The 17,121-nt window shown below is 40.6% G+C and overlaps 1 long non-coding RNA gene across 1 annotated transcript; it reads right to left on the reverse strand.

Moving 5' to 3' along the window:
• Positions 1-630: 630 nt before the first annotated feature.
• LOC103420411 (uncharacterized) lies at positions 631-16,467 on the reverse strand. The gene is made up of 4 exons (XR_011582277.1): positions 16,220-16,467; positions 14,832-15,029; positions 1,191-1,420; positions 631-1,087 (listed from the first exon to the last, which is right to left on the reverse strand). It is a non-coding gene; the product is annotated as an uncharacterized lncRNA (long non-coding RNA).
• Between the last annotated feature and the right edge of the window lie 654 nt (positions 16,468-17,121).

Genomic DNA, 17,121 nt, shown 5'->3' on the forward strand with positions numbered 1-17,121 from the left:
ATCATGAAGAATATCAAATTCAATGAGACAAACCGTTTTACTTTGGTAGATGACTCTGTTATGCTCGCTAAGTGGAGGGGACCTTCTTCAGTTTTCCAATGTAAGGTCAGAACAAATATAACATGCTCACAAAAATTTAAGAACAACATTAGCGGCACGTGTGATTGGTAGACTTTCAACGTTTATCCAAATATCAATTACTGATTAAGCTGTTTGCTTTCAATCTCTAAAATCAACTTTTCTTAATAGGTTTTAATCATATAACCAGCGGCTCCAATACCAATTGTTAGTCTTATAAGGTTATACAATTAAAACACAAAAGAATGAGTGACTGACCTGATTCCAACGGCGGCCATGAAAGTCGAACATGAAAACAGGCATGGCACGACAACACCAAGATCTTCTATAAACTCCTAGCTGAATACAACTACTCTATGGGAAGCATTATGTTGTGTGTTCTAGGGCTTATAGGGACCGGTGTTATATATATATATATATATATATATATATAGGCTAAAAGTTAGAGTTTCCATCCATAAAGGAAACCTAATATTACATCAATCCTATTTCCATCCATAAATTGTGATTTGATCTCTTGCTCCAGCCATTGGTACTGAGGAGTGTATTTGTCTTAAGAAAAAAGGAAATTATGATTTATATGTTAAACGAAATCGTTGAACCGAGCATTTCACTACCAATTTAGAATCGACTGAAATATCACAATTTATATGACGTAGAGATGAATAAGCTAGCTTTGATTAACAGTACACTAAATGTCAAGTGCCATGAAATGCAGCAAAAAAAAAAAAGGCAAACACAATGAAAACCAGAGCTAACTAAAATTCCGACTTTATTTGTATTGCGATAATAATCATAATATTTTTATAGATCATGCCATATCTGTTCATTTGACATTAATAAAGAAAGCACACCATATAGATATCCATACCATATGATGAATATGAAGACAAGACTATGATGTGTGCTGAAGCTCTCTTGATTGAGTACCAGAAGGGAGCAGTACTCCCGACGCTTTATGTGGCGTGTTATACCGATGCTGGAAAGGCTTAAAAGGTTTTATTTCACCCTGCAACAAAAAGTGTCAAATCTTCTTTTAGATAAACGAGCACTTCCTAAACCCTAAACCCTAAACCCTAAGCTCTAAACCTTCTGAATTATGAGATGCTTACAATTTCTGGGGCATAATCAATCTCATGATTTCCTGCAGTCTAAATTCAAGGTTGATAAGCAGCACTTCTCTCAATAAACCTTTCAAATGTATCCCATTTAACCTGGTCATGATTTGGGTGGTTATCTGCATAAGACAAGTCCCCAAGAAACAAAACCGTTTGCCCTTTCCTTGGATTTGCTTCGTAATGAGCAAGTGTCTTGTTTGAATCAAAGGTTTGACCTAAATCCCCTGCAATATTAAACCCAGTATTAATTATTTTCAGAATAAACAACAATTTACATCACAAAGTAAAAAGTTAACCCCATTCTGTTGTGCTAAAAAATTACTTACCCATGAGACCGAATGTGTAAGGGACATCTGGCCCAGCTTCAGGAGGAGTTACAAACCAAAACTGCCTCTCAGATTGACCAATTCCAACTTTATAGTAATATATGGTATTATACTACATAGTACATGTATTGTTGATGCACAAAATCAGTGAGGACTTTGATACAACATAAAGTGTTAAGTTTATGACCTTCGCTAGATTGCTCCGGTTACTAGTGTGGACAATTATGTAAATGGATAGGGACAGGGAAGCAAACACAAGATGTACGTGGTTCACCCAGATTGGCTACATCCATGGAGTAGAGGAGTTCTCATTAATTGTGAAGGGTTTACACAAGTAAATAGGTTCAAACTCTCCTTTAGTGAGTACTAGTGAATGATTTAGTACAAATGACATTAGGAGAGAATGATCTCTATTTATAGAAGAGAGATTCTAGTTTCATTTTGACATTGACACGTGTCGTGTTGTGATTGGCTTCTGATATCGATACGTGTCGCGCTATGATTGGCTTCTGATGTCGACACGTGTCGCGCTGTGATTGGCCTCCTGGTTTGAGGGAAACTCTTCTGGGTCCTTGACGGTATAACGTTGACCGGTGCTCAGTAGTTTCGGGATTGGTCAAGTATGTACAAACAGTGTTCCCCTAAGTTCCCGAGTGAGGGAAGCTCCTCGGTTGGGGACTTGCAAGATCTAAGCCATTGAGTAATCACGAAACTTCTAAGTACCGAAGTGTGGTATCATTTTCACTTGCCTTATCTGTCTCATATGTAGATGTGGCATCTTCTCTTAAAGTACTTTTCCTCCATCCAGGGGTGGTATCTTTAACCAATGAAGATGCACAAGGTGATGTATCAATTTCACTTGAAGCTTACTTGTAGTTTCGGGCTTGGTCAAGTGTGATACAAACCCTATAGTAGGAGTCCCCCAAGTCGCCGAGCTAGGAGATTTGCCGAAGGAGGTAACAGACAAGGTAAGCAATCAGACTTCCAAGCAAGCAACCTGAATCAGAGGTTCGACTTCGGCTTCCGGTTGATTGTTCTCCTTCTCCTTGTGTCGTAAACAGCAACAAGGATAAAGAGAAGCAAATGGAGAAGAGATAATATGAGATACTTTTGCTTTTAACCCTAATGATATAAGATACTCTTGCTCTGGTGTGGCTTGTTTGCAGAGGTATTTTTGGGAGGAAAAGAAGCTGAGTACTTCGAGAGACTCTGCTGAGAGTGCCCTCTCGGATGTGAAGAAAAGTTGAGCATTTTTTTTATTTGCAGGTCTGCCTGGCTGTGGAGGATAGAGGTCGACATATATATGAGTCTCCCTAACAACAAGTAGTAATGCTATTCCTTTACCCTTCTTGGTCATAGCAATGTAGTGGAAGCTGCAAACTTCACGTGTTTTAACTTTATCAGAGCACTTTGAAAAAGTGGTCCGTGGTATCTAGAAAACTGATGTTTCGTGTGAAGATTGCAGACAAGCTTTATCCAAGGAAATCTGGCTTTCGAAGTTTGGAGAGCGGTGCCTCTTTGGTTTTCGAACAAGCAATCTTGTCGGAGATCTGGCTCTTAAGATTCAGATAATGGTGCCTCTTCGATTTTTGAGAAAACAATCTTGTTGGGAGTCTGACTCTTGAGATTCGGAGAGCAGTGTCTCTTCAATTTTTGAGAAAGTAATCATGTTGAGAGTCTGACTCTTGAGATTCGGAAAACAGTGTCTCTTCGATTTTTGAGAAAGTAATCCTGTTGGGAGTCTGGCTCTCGAGATTCGGAAGGCGGTGCTTCTTCGATTTTTGAGCAAGCAATTTTGTTGGGAGTGTTTTCTCGAATGTGAGTAAAGGTTGGACATTTTTGCCAGTCTGCCTTGCCACGGAGCACGAAGGTTGACACACATTGAGACTTTCTAGTTATCAAGCAATGGTGTTGTTCATTTACCCTTGTGGGTAATAGTAGGGTAGCTGGACCTTCAAAATTTATGTGTCTAAACTTTGTCAGAGATCTTTGGCAAAGTTATCTGTGGTAACCGATGAGCTGATGTTGCGTGTGGAAAATGGTGTCTTGAATCAATAACCATATTGCCCTTTCTTTTATAAGGGCACCAATTGTGTGCAAGGAATACATTCAGAGAGTTATTGCTTGTAGGAAATTTCCCCTTACTTCAGATATTTATTGCACCTCATTTCTCCTTCATCATTTCTGAGAATGTCTGGCCCATCCGACCGTCGTTTTGACTTGAACTTTGGTGAAGAGGCAGCCATGCCTTCTCAAGACAACATATGGCGCCCATCTTTCATATCCCTTACTGGTCTTCTTACCGTTGGGGACTCTGTGATGAAGAATGATATGACCGCTGCGGTGGTGGCCAAGAACCTTCTCACTCTCAAAGATAACAGACTACTTTCCAAACAGTCTGATGAGTTGGCTGTTAAGGATTCTCTGGCTCTCAGTGTTCAGTGTGCAGTTTCTGTGTCTAATATGGCCCAACGCCTATTTGCTCAAACCCGCTAAGTTGAATCATTGGCGGCTGAAGTGATAAGTCTCAAATAGGAGATCAGAAGGCTCAAGCATGAGAATAAACAGTTGCACAGGCTCGCACATGACTATGCTACAAACATGAAGATGAAGCTCGACCAGCTACAGAAATCTGATGGTCAGATTTTACTTGATCATCAGAGGTTTGTGGATTTGTTCCAAATGCATTTATTACCTTCGTCTTCTGGGGCTGTACCGCGTAATGAAGCTCCAAATGATCAACCTTCGGTGCTTCCTCCTTCTGGGGTTCTGCCTAGTATTAAGGCTCCGAATAATCACCCTTTGGTGCCTCCTATTTCTGGGGCTCTGCCGACTGCTGAGACTTCTCCTGAGCAACCTTTGTGAAGGCTCCCTCTTGTTTGTTTATTTTGATTCATGTATATGTATATATTTGTAACGTATCGGAGATATCAATAAACAAGCTTTGCTTCATTTCAACGTATTATGTTAGATACACCAAGGCCTTCTTCACTAAGTTCTTTGAATTTTTCCTTTTGTTGAAGCTTGTATGTTGAAGCTTTATGAGTGAAGCATGTAGGTTGAGGTAGTGCTCCCTTAATTTCTCGAGTGAGGAAAACTTTTCGTTTGGAGACTTGAAAAATCCAAGTCACTGAGTGGTCGTGAGACTTCCGAGTGTCAAAGTGCAGTAGCATATGGTAGGAGTCCCCCAAGTTTCCGGTCGAGGGAGTTGACGAATGAGGCATTTCCTTTCTAAGTGGTAGCCCAAAACTCCTTCTTCACATATATTTGTTATGAAAGTTGTTAGGCCCAAAGAAGAGGAAGCCTAGGCAATTTTTATTTTTTTTTCGAAATTTTTTTTTTCGATTTTTCGAATTTTTGAATTTCCGAATTTTTGAATTGTCGAAATTCCGAAAAAATAAATAAATAAATATATATATATATATATATATATATTTTAAAGCTTTGTAGATGAAGCTTTGGTGTTGAAGCTTTGTAGGTGAAGCTTTGAGATTGAAGCTTTGTTGAGCACCATGAATTTATTTTGCTTCACACTATCTTGATCAAGATAGTGTGAAGCTTTTGTGTTGAAGTTTTGTAGGTGAATCTTTTGTGTTGAAGTTTTGTAGGTGAAGCTTTTGTGGGTCAAACATTTGTAGGTGAAGCTTTTGTGGGTCAAGCTTTTATGGGTGAAGCTTTTGTGGGTGAAGCTTTTATGGGGGAAGCTTTTGTGGGTGAAACTTTTGTGGGTGAAACTTTGGTGGGTCAAGCTTTTGTAGGTGAAGCTTTTGTGTTGAAGCTTTTGTGGGTGAAACTTTTGTGGGTGAAACTTTTGTGGGTCAAGCTTTTGTAGGTGAAGCTTTTGTGTTGAAGCTTTTGTGGGTGAAGCTTTTGTGTTGAAGCTTTTGTAAGTGAAGCTTTGGAGTTGAAGCTTTGTAGGTGAAGCTTTGGAGTTGAAGCTTTTGTTGGGTACCATGAATTGATTTTGTTTCACACTATCTTGATCAAGATAGTGTGAAGCTTTTGAGAATTTGTAGTTGTCCTCCATTAATGAAGCTTTTATTGGTGAAGTTTTGGAGTTGAAGCTTTGTAGGTGAAGCTTTGGAGTTGAAGCTTTTGTTGGTGAAGCTTTTGTTGGGTACCATGAATTGATTTTGCTTCACACTATCTTGATCAAGATAGTATGAAGCTTTTGAGAATTTTTTGTTGTCCTCCATTGATGAAGCTTTTGTTGGTGAAGCTTTGGAGTTGAAGCTTTTGTTGGGTACCATGAATTGATTTTGCTTCACTATCTTGATCAAGATAGTGTGAAGCTTTTAAGAATTTGTTGTTGTCCTCCATTGATGAAGCTTTTGTTGGTGAAGCTTTGGAGTTGAAGCTTTGGAGTTGAAGTTTTTGTTGGGTACCATGAATTGATTTTGCTTCACACTATCTTGATCAAGATAGTGTGAAGCTTTTGAGAATTTGTTGTTGTCCTCCACTGATGAAACTTTTGTTGGTGAAGCTTTAGAGTTGAAGCTTTTGTTGGGTACCATGAATTGATTTTGCTTCACACTATCTTGATCAAGATAATGTGAAGCTTTTGAGAATTTGTAATTGTCCTCCATTGATGAAGCTTTGTTGAATTTCCCTTTTTTTTTTCTTTTTTTTTTTGGGAAACTAGAAATTTGAAAATGTGGGAGAGACAACATATATAAATTTTGCTTCCACACTGTTGAGCAAGAGATTGTGATGCAAGCCACACCTTGTAGTAGTCGAAGGTTTGGATGAACCATATAAATTGAATTTGCTTCGAAGGTCTGAGAATTGTAGTTGCCCTCCATTGATGAAGCTTTTGTTGGCACCATAAATTGGTTTTGCTTCACACTGTCTTGATTAAGAGTGTGTGAAGCTTTTGAGAATTGCGATTGAACTCCTTTGATTAAGCTTTTGTTGGCACCATAAATTGGTTTTATTTCACACTGTCTTGATCAAGAGTGTGTGAAGCTTTTGAGAATTGTGAATGCCCTCCATTAATGAAGTTCTTGTTGGCATCATAAATTGGTTTTGCTTCACACTGTCTTGATCAAGAGTGTGTGAAGCTTTTGAGAATTGTGGTTGCCCTCTATTGATGAAGCTCTTGTTGGCATCATAAATTGGTTTTGCTTCACACTGTCTTGATCAAGAGTGTGAAGCTTTTGAGAATTATGGTTGAACTCCTTTGATGAAGCTCTTGTTGGCACCATAAATTGGTTTTGCTTCACACTGTCATGATCAAGAGTGTGTGAAGCTTTTGAGAATTGTGGTTGCCCTCCATTGATGAAGCTCTTGTTGGCACCATAAATTGGTTTTGCTTCACACTGTCTTGATCAAAAGTGTGTGAAGCTTTCGAGAATTGTGGTTGAACTCATTTGATAAAGCTCTTGTTGGCAACATAAATTGGTTTTGCTTCTTACTGTCTTGATCAAGAGTGTGTGAAGCTTTCTACGAGTTGTAGTGTTTGCATTGTTACAGAGGAGAAATGTTTGAAGCAGATGCAAGAGAGCTGGATAGCTTGATCTTCGTATGCCATGCACTGAAGTTGTTGTTGGCTTGCAATAAGACTTTGTTGGTGACTATAACTTTTGTTGGGCATAAGTGCTTCCCTAGTTGAGTTGTCAAGCTTGAGGGTTTTTTATTATCTGTGAATGCTAGGAGTTCACATGTACAAGTTGTACCACTCGTCTTCTGGTAGGTGGAATGAATGATGAGTTTCTTTCATCACTTGGTTGGTGGTACAAAGGTGAGTTCCTTCTTCCCCTGGTTGGTGGCATGAATGACAAGTTGCCAAATGATATTAGAGTACGGGTTGTACATTTCATCACCTGGTTGGTGGCATGAATGAGAGTACGGGTTGTACATTTCATCACCTGGTTGGTGGCATGAATGACAAGTTTCCAAATGATATTAGAGTACGGGTTGTACATTTCATCACCTGGTTGGTGGCATGAAGGAGAGTACGGGTTGTACATTTCATCACCTGGTTGGTGGCATGAATATGAGTTCCTTCTTCACCTGGTTGGTGGCATGAGTGGCAAGTTGCCAAATGATATTGGAGTATGGGTTGTACATTTCATCACTTGGTTGGTGGCATGAATGAGAGTACGGGTTGTACATTTCATCACCTAGTTAGTGGCATGAAGGTGAGTTCCTTCTTCACATTTCATCACCTGGTTGGTGAGAATAAAGGCAAGGTATCTAGGCACATTGTAGCAAGTGTCGAATGACACAAAATATGTTGAACCCTTTCAAAGCACAGTTGGCTTATGTATGAATGTGTTGGAATGTATGATTGAACGAATATACTGTGAAACTGTTCGTTTATTTGTATAGTCTTGTTGACATATACTTAGACTTTGTTTTATGTTGGAAGCATTCATGTTGAAGCTTTAAACCCGAGTGTTTCATTACTAGGAATGTAAGAGGATTAGGATCAAGTTGTCTAAATCACCTCTTTATTGAATTCATGCCAAATAGTCTTCGTTACATAGGATGTCGAACGGCTGAAGCTTAACACTTGTACAATGTGAGTTTACTTGTAATAGTACTTCAAGTGATCAGCGTTCCATGGATGGCCACCATCGGAGCTTCTAAGCTTATAGGAGCCAAGGCGACTGATGCCAACAACTTCAAACGGTCCATCCCAGTTTGGACTAAGTGTTCCTTCACTTAGGACTTTGTTGCAGAGTAATCTTTTCTTCAATACCCAGTCCTCCACTTTAGGTTTGACCCTTGAGTCATAGTAGTTGGAGATGCACTGCTTGTAGACGACATTTCTCAAGTGAGCCTGGTTTCTATGTTCCTCGACTAGATCTAAGTTAAGGGTAAGTTGTTTGTCATTTTCGCTTTGCACGTAGTTTTGGACTCGGAACGTTGCTTGCTCAAGCTCAACTGGGACAACTGCCAATGTACCAAAGGCAAGTGAGAATGGGGTTTCTTCTGTTGATGTCCTATACGAAGTGCGGTATAACCAAAGAACTTGGGGTACAAATTCTGGCCAACAACCTTTAGCCTTGTCCAAGCTAGTTTCAAAGTTCGCTTAATTATTTTGTTGATGGCTTCAACTTGTCCATTAAACTAGGGATGAGCTGGGAAGGCAAAACATAAGTTGATGTTGAACTTAGAGCAGAACATTCTGAACTTATTGTTGTCGAACTATCGCCCGTTGTCAGTGACTATCGCATTGGGAATGCCGAATCTGCAAAGGATGTTTTTCCATACGAAGTCTTCTATTTTTTCCTCAGTAATGGTTACCAAGGGTTCTACTTCAGCCAACTTTGTGAAGTAGTTAACTGCAACGATTGCATAGCGAACCTTGCCTTTCCTTGCAGGCATTGGGCCGATCAAATCAAGTCCCCATTGGGCGAAGGGCCAAGGGCTGATCATTGGAGTGAGCGGCTCGGGAGATGAGTGAGGAATAGTTGCGTAGCGTTGACACTTATCACATAAGCGGGATATTTTGATGGCATCTTGGTGGAGTGTTGGCCAGTAATATCTTGGCGAAAAGCCTTGTGTGCTAGGGATCGAGATCCAGCATAATCTCCGCAGACTTCTTCATGTATTTCCCGAATAACAGTTTCCGCCTCTGCAGGCGTAAGTCATCTTAGGTATGGTAGGTTAAAACCCCGCTTGTATAGTTGGTCATTAATGATCAAGTAACATGTAGCCTTGTATCAAATTTGCTTAGCTTGGACTTTGTCATTTGGAAGGGTGCCATGAGGAAGGAATCTATAAATCAGGATAATCCAACTATCTCCTTGTTGTAAGTTGCACACTTCTACAGCCATGGTGCTTGGTGCTGCCAACAATTCGACCTGAATTTTTCTCCCAATCTTGTCTTCCACCGCTGAGGCGAAGCGAGCCAAAGCATTTGCATGACTGTTTGCCACTCGAGGAATTTGGGTGATCTAGTAGTGGAAGTGCTTGAGCAACAATTGTGTTTGTGCCAGATATGCTGCCATGGAGCTATCCTTAGCGTCAAAGTTGTTGGTGACCTGGTTAACCACCAATTGGGAGTCACTGAAGATATCAATTCGTTTAACCCCAAGGTGTTTGGCCAAACGTAAGCCTGCTAGGAGGGCTTCATATTTGACCTCATTGTTCGACGCCTTGAATTTGAAACGAAGAGCATACTCCATCGCCACTTTGTTAGGGGTTGTAAGGACTAGTCCTGCTCCACAACCCTGTTGGTTGGATGAGCCATCAACATATAGACTCCATGCTGGGGTTGTTGGTTCTATTTTCTAAGCTTCCGAGGGTAATGAAACCACTTCTTTAGGCGTAGAAACAATGTCAACAGGATATGTGAAGTCGGCGATGAAGTCTGCCACTGCTTGGCCCTTCTTAGCTTGCTTTGGTTGGTAGGAGATGTCAAACTCACCCAATGCTATCGCCCATTTGATCATTCGCTCGGAAGTGTCAGGACTTTGGAGTATCTGTCGAAGAGGATGATTGGTAAGCACGATGATGGAGTGTGCTTGGAAGTAAGGGCGAAGTTTTCGAGCAGACATGACCAATGCTAGAGCTAATTTCTCAATGTTGGAGTATCGTGTCTCCGCATCTTGTAAGGCCTTGTTAGCGTAGTAGACAAGCCGTTCGACATTACCATCATTTCGAATGAGAACGAAACTTACTACTGAAGTCGATACCGACACATAGATAATGAGAGTGTCACCAACCTTAGGTTTGGAGAGCAAAAAGGCTTTACTCATGTAGTCTTTGAGGTTCTTAAATGCCTCAACACATTCATCAATCTATGTAATGTACTTCTTGCTTCCCTTAAGTGTTTTGAAGAAAGGAGCACATATGTCGATGGCTTTAGAGATGAACCTAGTTAAGGCTGCCACATTGCCAGTAAGGCTCTGGATGTCTTTTGAAGTTACCGGTTCCTTCATGTCGATGATTGCTTTGATCTTCTCGGGATTAGCCTCAATGCCTCGTTGGCTTATCATGAAGCCTAAGAATTTGCCAGAGCCTACACCGAAGGCACATTTGTTGGGGTTCAACCTCTTTCGATACCTCTTCAGAATGGTGAAAGTTTCAGATAGGTTGGTGATGTGTTGGTCAGCATGTTTACTCTTGACTAGCATATCATCAACGTAAACTTCCATGCTCTTCCCAATCTGTTTGACGAACATTGAAATGACCAGTCTCTGATAAGTCGCTCCTGCATTCTTTAGGCCGAATGGCATGACTTTATAGTAATATAGTCCCCTGTCAGTAGTGAAGGCTGTGTGTTCTTGGTCAGGAGGGTTTATGAGGATTTGGTTGTATCCTGAGTAAGCATCCATGAAGCTCAGGAGTTCACATCCTGCCGTAGAGTTTATAAGTCTGTCTATGAGAGGAAGAGGAAAGCTATCCTTCGGGCATCTTTTGTTTAGGTCGGTGTAATCGACACATATTCTCCACAAGACCTTTTGGAGCAGGAGACTTTCCTTGGTCGGATTCTTCTTAACAAAGACAACATTTGCTACCCACGTTGGATAATTGACTTCACGGACGAAGCATATGCCTTTGAGTTTTTCAACTTCTGCCTTCATTGCCTCATACCGTTCAGCGTCATAAGATCTTCGCTTCTGTCTCACTGGCTTGGTCTTGGGGTCAATACTTAAGCGATGACAGATTATATCGGGAGAGATGCATGGCATGTCCTCCTATGACCAGGCGAATACCTCAGTGTTCTCTTGCAAAAAAGAGATCAATGTCAACCGAATAGGTGGTGACAGGGTGGTACCAATCTTCACCATGCGATCCGGATAATCTTTTGAGATAGAGACCTTCTCCAACTCTTCAACGGGTTGTGCTTGCTGGGTGAAAGAGTCATCTAGAAGATCGTCAGGTTGACTGTTGTCACCGTGAAGATCCAAGTTAGCTTCGTCTGGGCTGGTCTTTATGACTTGGTCATGTATAGAAAAGGGTTTCCTTGGGCACAGGCTGGTGCTGTTGCTTGACCGAAGTGTTGTAACATGATCGTGCACTAAGTTGATCTCCTCTGATGTACCATTGCCGTAGGGGGTTGGAAATTTCATCAACAACATATGTGTGGATACCATGGCCTTGAGATCATTTATGCATGTGCGTCCGAAGATGACATTGTATGCCGTTGGGCAATCAACCACCAGGAAGTTAGTGGTAATGGTAGCTGTGTAAGGGCATGTATCAATGGTGAAAGGTAAGTGTATGTTCCCCAAAGGTTGCACGATATCACCGAAGAAGCTTATCAGAGGGGAAATCGAGCGGTCGAGCAAGTGTTCAGCTACATTAAGTGCCCTAAAAGCTTCAGCAAACATGATATTGACCGAAGCCCCCGTGTTTACCAGGATTCGTCGTACTTCAAAGTTGGCTATGTGAGCTTCCACGATCAGTGGGTTGTTGTGAGGGTACATGATACCTCTTTCTTCCTCAGGGTAGAAACATATTGGATCCCAGTTAGGCTTTTGATACTTACCTCCCCTAATGTCTTCCACGTGAAACATTTTGTGGCTAGACCTTAAAGCTCGTTCACTATTTTTCATGGCCCTGTTGGAAGATTTAGATATGGGTGTGCCACCACTTATGGAATATATCACATTTACCTGGCGTTGGTTACGGTTACCCCTTGGAGGGTGAAGGAGGAACTGATCAATTTTTCTTTCACGTGCTAAAACTTCAATATGATCACAAAGGGTGATACATTTCTTACCGTCATGGCCGTTATGCTCGTGGTAGCAGCAAAACGTACCCGTGTTCTTCGTGGGCTTGTAATCTGGGTGCCTCGGTTTTGGCTTCGGTATCAAGTGTGCTATGCTGGGGTAAATGGCCACGCATGTGGCGTTTAAATGTGTGTATGCCTCATACCTCAAGGTATGGGTTGTCCTAACACGTGCTTGACCCACTATGTTAACTGCCTGAGGTCGGGGATTATCATGGCGATACCCTTGGTTATCGCAGTAGTGTTTCTTACTCTTTTTACTAAAATGAGACTGGTGAAAATGGAAATATTTCCTTTTGCCCTGAGATTGATATGTATGTTGACTTGGCAAAGTATTAAGTAAGGCAGGGGAAGGCACCGCTGCCGTTTGGAAGGTCGAGGTCTTCTCATTTGGTTGGATCTAGCCTCCACTCCCTACTTGCTGATAAAGGGTGGTTGTGGGGGGTTTCCCTTGATACGTCATTGCCTCGGCAGAGGCATGGTTGTAAGCATATGTCATCACCTCAGAATAAGTCTTCTAAGTGTTGGCATTGATCATGTACTTGAAGAAATAATCACGTAGGCCTGCCGTGAAGGCCTTGAGGGCGGTCTTGTCATCTGCCTCAGCTCAGCGAGAATACTCATAGCTGAAACGACCAGCATACTCTCGTAGTGACTCGTCTGGCTTCTGGCTAATAGTGTACAAGTCATCTGCGATCGGTCTGGAAGATGTGTTGAGAGATAAACAGTTTCTTCAGTTCCTCAAATGAGTTTACTGTCTCAGGTGGAAGACGGCAATACCAGTTTAGAGCTCCGCCAAATAGGGTAAAGGGGAAAAGAAGACATCGCTCTTCGTCGGTGTGCATCCAATATGCCATGGTGGACTCAAAGAGGTTAAGGTGTTCAATTGGGTCCTCCTTTCCAGTATAGAGTTGTAAATCAAGCTTTTGTTTTGTCTTCGCTTGAAAGGGGGTGTCGAGGATTCTCCTTGTGAGAGGGTCATGCCTGGGTTGGTTCCAGTCAGGTATCTTGGTCTGACGTTCGGCCTTCAACTTGTTTACTTCCTCAATAAGCTGTAGGACAAGGGGGTCTTGAGTGGAGTCATGTACCACTAGGATTTTCTTTCGTAAGTCTTCATCGCCTTTTGGAAGTAGGAAAGTTTGAGCAAGGGCGTGTGATTTTTCCTTGGACTCGCCGTACTGACTTCTAGGGCGAGTCTGTCGGAATACCTCAGAGTCCCCTGTACCTTCATGTTCCTCTAGGACATGTCGTTCCTTCCCTAGATTGGCAGCTGGCCTGGGTGGGAGGGGACCGAGTCTTTCAGAAACCCTTGGGTCATTGATCTTCGAGCATATGTGGAGGGGATTCTCTCGACGTTGCTTTAGGAAGTATCGGCAGTCACGATAAACGGCTTTCGATCCTTCCAACCCTTCTCAAGGAGATGTCTTCCTCCACTTCTCCTGCTTCGGGTCGAAGTAGCTGGGTTGAGAGAAGTTTCATGTTGATCAATGTTTTGATGATTAGCTCGCTCCTTATCAGGGATACCCATGTCGAAGGAAGGTGACCCTCCGTGTTGGGGGCACCCAGATGATGGTTGATGTCCACAGGGGCAACAAGCTCACGTGTTTGAGTACATATAGTTTCATGGAGTGTCTCAAAGAGCTTCTCATACTGCTCCTGGAGGACCTCATTCTTCATTTCTATCTTGTTGTTTTGAGTTTTTAGCTCATCGACTTTAGCTTGAAGAGCAACCCTCTTTCCTTTTTTCTTTCGTTGCTTCACACTAGGTGCAAGAGGGGTGTCATTCTGTGTGATGTGGCTTCCTTCGCTCCCCATGTTGGAGAAGGATGCCTGGTCAAAAAAGAGTGTACGAATGGTGGAAACCAGCTTAACAAAGCGGAAGAGAGTGGGAATAAGTGTCGTTCCCACAGACGGCGCCAAATGTTGATGCACAAAATCAGTGAGGACTTTGGTACAACAGAAAGTGTTAAGTTTATGACCTTCGCTAGATTACTCCGGTTATTAGTGTGGACAAGTATGTAAATAGATAGGGACAGGGAAACAAACACAAGACATACGTGGTTCACCCAAATTGGCTACGTCCACGGAATAGAGGAGTTCTCATTAATTGTGAAGGGTTTACACAAGTACATAGGTTCAAGCTCTCCTTTAGTGAGTACTAGTGAATGATTTAGTACAAATGACATTAGGAAATATTGTGAAAGAATGATCTCTATTTATAGAAGAGAGTTTCTAGTTTCATTCTGACATTGACACATGTCGTGTTGTGATTGGCTTCTGATGTCGACACGTGTCGCGCTATGATTGGCTTCTGATGTCGACACGTGTCGTGCTGTGATTGGCCTCCTGGTTGGAGGGAAACTCTTCTGGGTCCTTGACGGTATAACGTTGACCGGTGTTCAGTAGTTTCGGGATTGATCAAGTATGGTACAAACATATATAATAATAATTAGATGAAAATATAAATGTATTTTTAATCAAAAAATTGCCAAACACCTGCATCTGAATAAACTATTCTAATTTATGGGAAAGATTAAGGATATGAATTTTGTGGAAAGTTGCCGCTAAGGCTGAAAAAACAAATAAATAAAAGGCAAAACATAAGGGGTTATTGAAATTTACCTCTAATCCTCTGATGTTGCAGTGGTGAATGTAACCAGAAGTGTAATCGTAGAATTTATATTGTTTGGCTTTGCCCTCAGCCTTCTTTGGCTTATGTTTTTCGCTCCAAAAAATTACTACACTAGAACCTGGTTCAGCCATAGTGACCCATGACACAATCATTGCCGTTCCCTTCTGATTTCCTTGTGTTATATGAACCTTAAATCAAAACCACACACAAATAATGCAATTAGACAAACTTAGAAATATGAAGTGGACATGTTATATAAATTCCATAAAAAAGAAAACAAAATGTATGAAGCAAATCCATTACGTAAAAAGTAAAGGCTCTTAAAAGAGATGAAAAGTTCAATTGGAAGTTATGTCATAAACAATGTTCTAAAAAACACTAGGTGGTGCCATTGGGTACTAGTCTAGTGGTATTCTTCTTCACTTATAAGTAAGAGATGTTAGGTTCGATTCTCTTCAAAGGTGAATTTGAACTAAATTTTTGCTAGCCCATTGTGAGTAGCTTACCTCCTTGTCCTTAGTGTATGTAATATTGTTTATTAAAACTCACCAGGTGGTAGTCGTAAAGGCCTAGCACCTAGGGGCTTAAGTTTTTTTTAATTACATTAATTATATACTAGTTTTTGCCAACACACTTTGTGTGTATGAACATATTTTTTTAGAAAATGAGAAGGAGAGAGGGAGAGAGGGAGATAGAGAGAACGTTGGGGGGGGGGGAGTGAGAGGTTTTTGTTTCTGGTTTTTTTTGTTTTAATTTTTATTTTTTTAATATTGAAGGTATTTTAACATCACCTGTAGGTGAAGCTTCAATAAAAAACAATAAAATTTGGACCAAAGAAATTACATTATTGCCCATCATTTTTTTTTTTGTGATAGAAGACTAATTTGTCTGTTCATTCTCTTTGGTTGACAAAAAGAGTTTCATTAATTAGTAGAAATATTATAAATATGAGTGCATGTGTAAAATTTTAGAGTTTTTCCTATTAGTTTTATAACATTTTGTAAGCCCATATTGTTGGGCCTTGTTTTCACATTTTAAAAAAAGTTGGGTTTTGTTTTGTCATTAAAATATAAAAATAAAATTCTCTCATGTGTTAGCTGTGAAGACAACAAATGCGATGGCTACCAAAGACGAGATAGATTTTTTTTTTTTTTTTTTTTTAAGAGACGAGATAGATTTAGTATGCAAAGAAAAAACGGCCTCGATCGCCGTCCAAGAGCATCTAGGCTGATTTTTAAAACAATGACCATAACAAGAAAACAAAATCAAGATATAAAAATTATCTTTATAATATTATAACGTTAGCAAAAAAACAATTTCATAAAATTCACAATTGACTATGGAGAGATAAAGGAGAGACTAGGGAGGGAAATTTTACTTGTTCAGGTGCATTATAACCTGGAGCGATTTGGAAGACATCACTTTCAGAGGCATATCGACAGTACTCTCAACTTTCCTTACAAAAGTGCTCGTTACACCTCCATTACACACCACAGTCAAGCTTAAAACCATAGCCAAAACTACAACAACAGCCATCTTTCTCATCGTATAATCCAGAGCACATACAAACCCTATCAAACTCGCACTCCCTCAAAACCCTATCACGCACATCTAGGAACAGCACACTCCTTTTTATATAGACATGAAAAGAAATAAAGAAAAAATAAGATTAATTTATCATGAATTTGGGGGGAATATTCATAGTTTTATTCTCTTTAGGTTTGAATTTGCATGGATTTTTTACCTCAGACACCACATGAGTCACGATATGTAAAATTAACTAAGAAATTATGAATAGAATATATAATAAAAACCGGGAGAAAAATTGACTCCCTCAGCTGCCATTTGAAAAATAGTTACACAAAGTCAAAAGGATAGCCTCCAAAATCCAAATTCCCCCACTTCCACCTTTGACTCCTAAGAATCCTGACAACCCCCTTATTTCCTCAGTAACAAACCTTATCATCAACTTCATCGACCACTCTTTTGAATCCAATATGGTGCCCTAACTTGCTCATACACATTACGTTTTTATTCTTCCAATTAAGCGAAGAGCTCTCTCGAGAACAATATTCCAAACTTGGTGGACTCCTCCAAAGTATTTCTCTCTTTTTTTTCTTGTTTGTAGCATCCAAGTCTTTTTTGTAACTTGTACTCAGTTTGAAGTAGGAGACAAGAGCAATGGATGGGAGGTCCCCAGATCAAAAAATGATCAAGATGTGTACCACCAATGGGCCTCCAAAAAAAGGTTCAAGGTTGATGATACTATCTGTGAGTACT

The sequence above is a fragment of the Malus domestica genome, chromosome 06 (genome assembly GCF_042453785.1).
Source record: "Malus domestica chromosome 06, GDT2T_hap1".
NCBI classification, from domain to species: domain Eukaryota; kingdom Viridiplantae; phylum Streptophyta; class Magnoliopsida; order Rosales; family Rosaceae; genus Malus; species Malus domestica.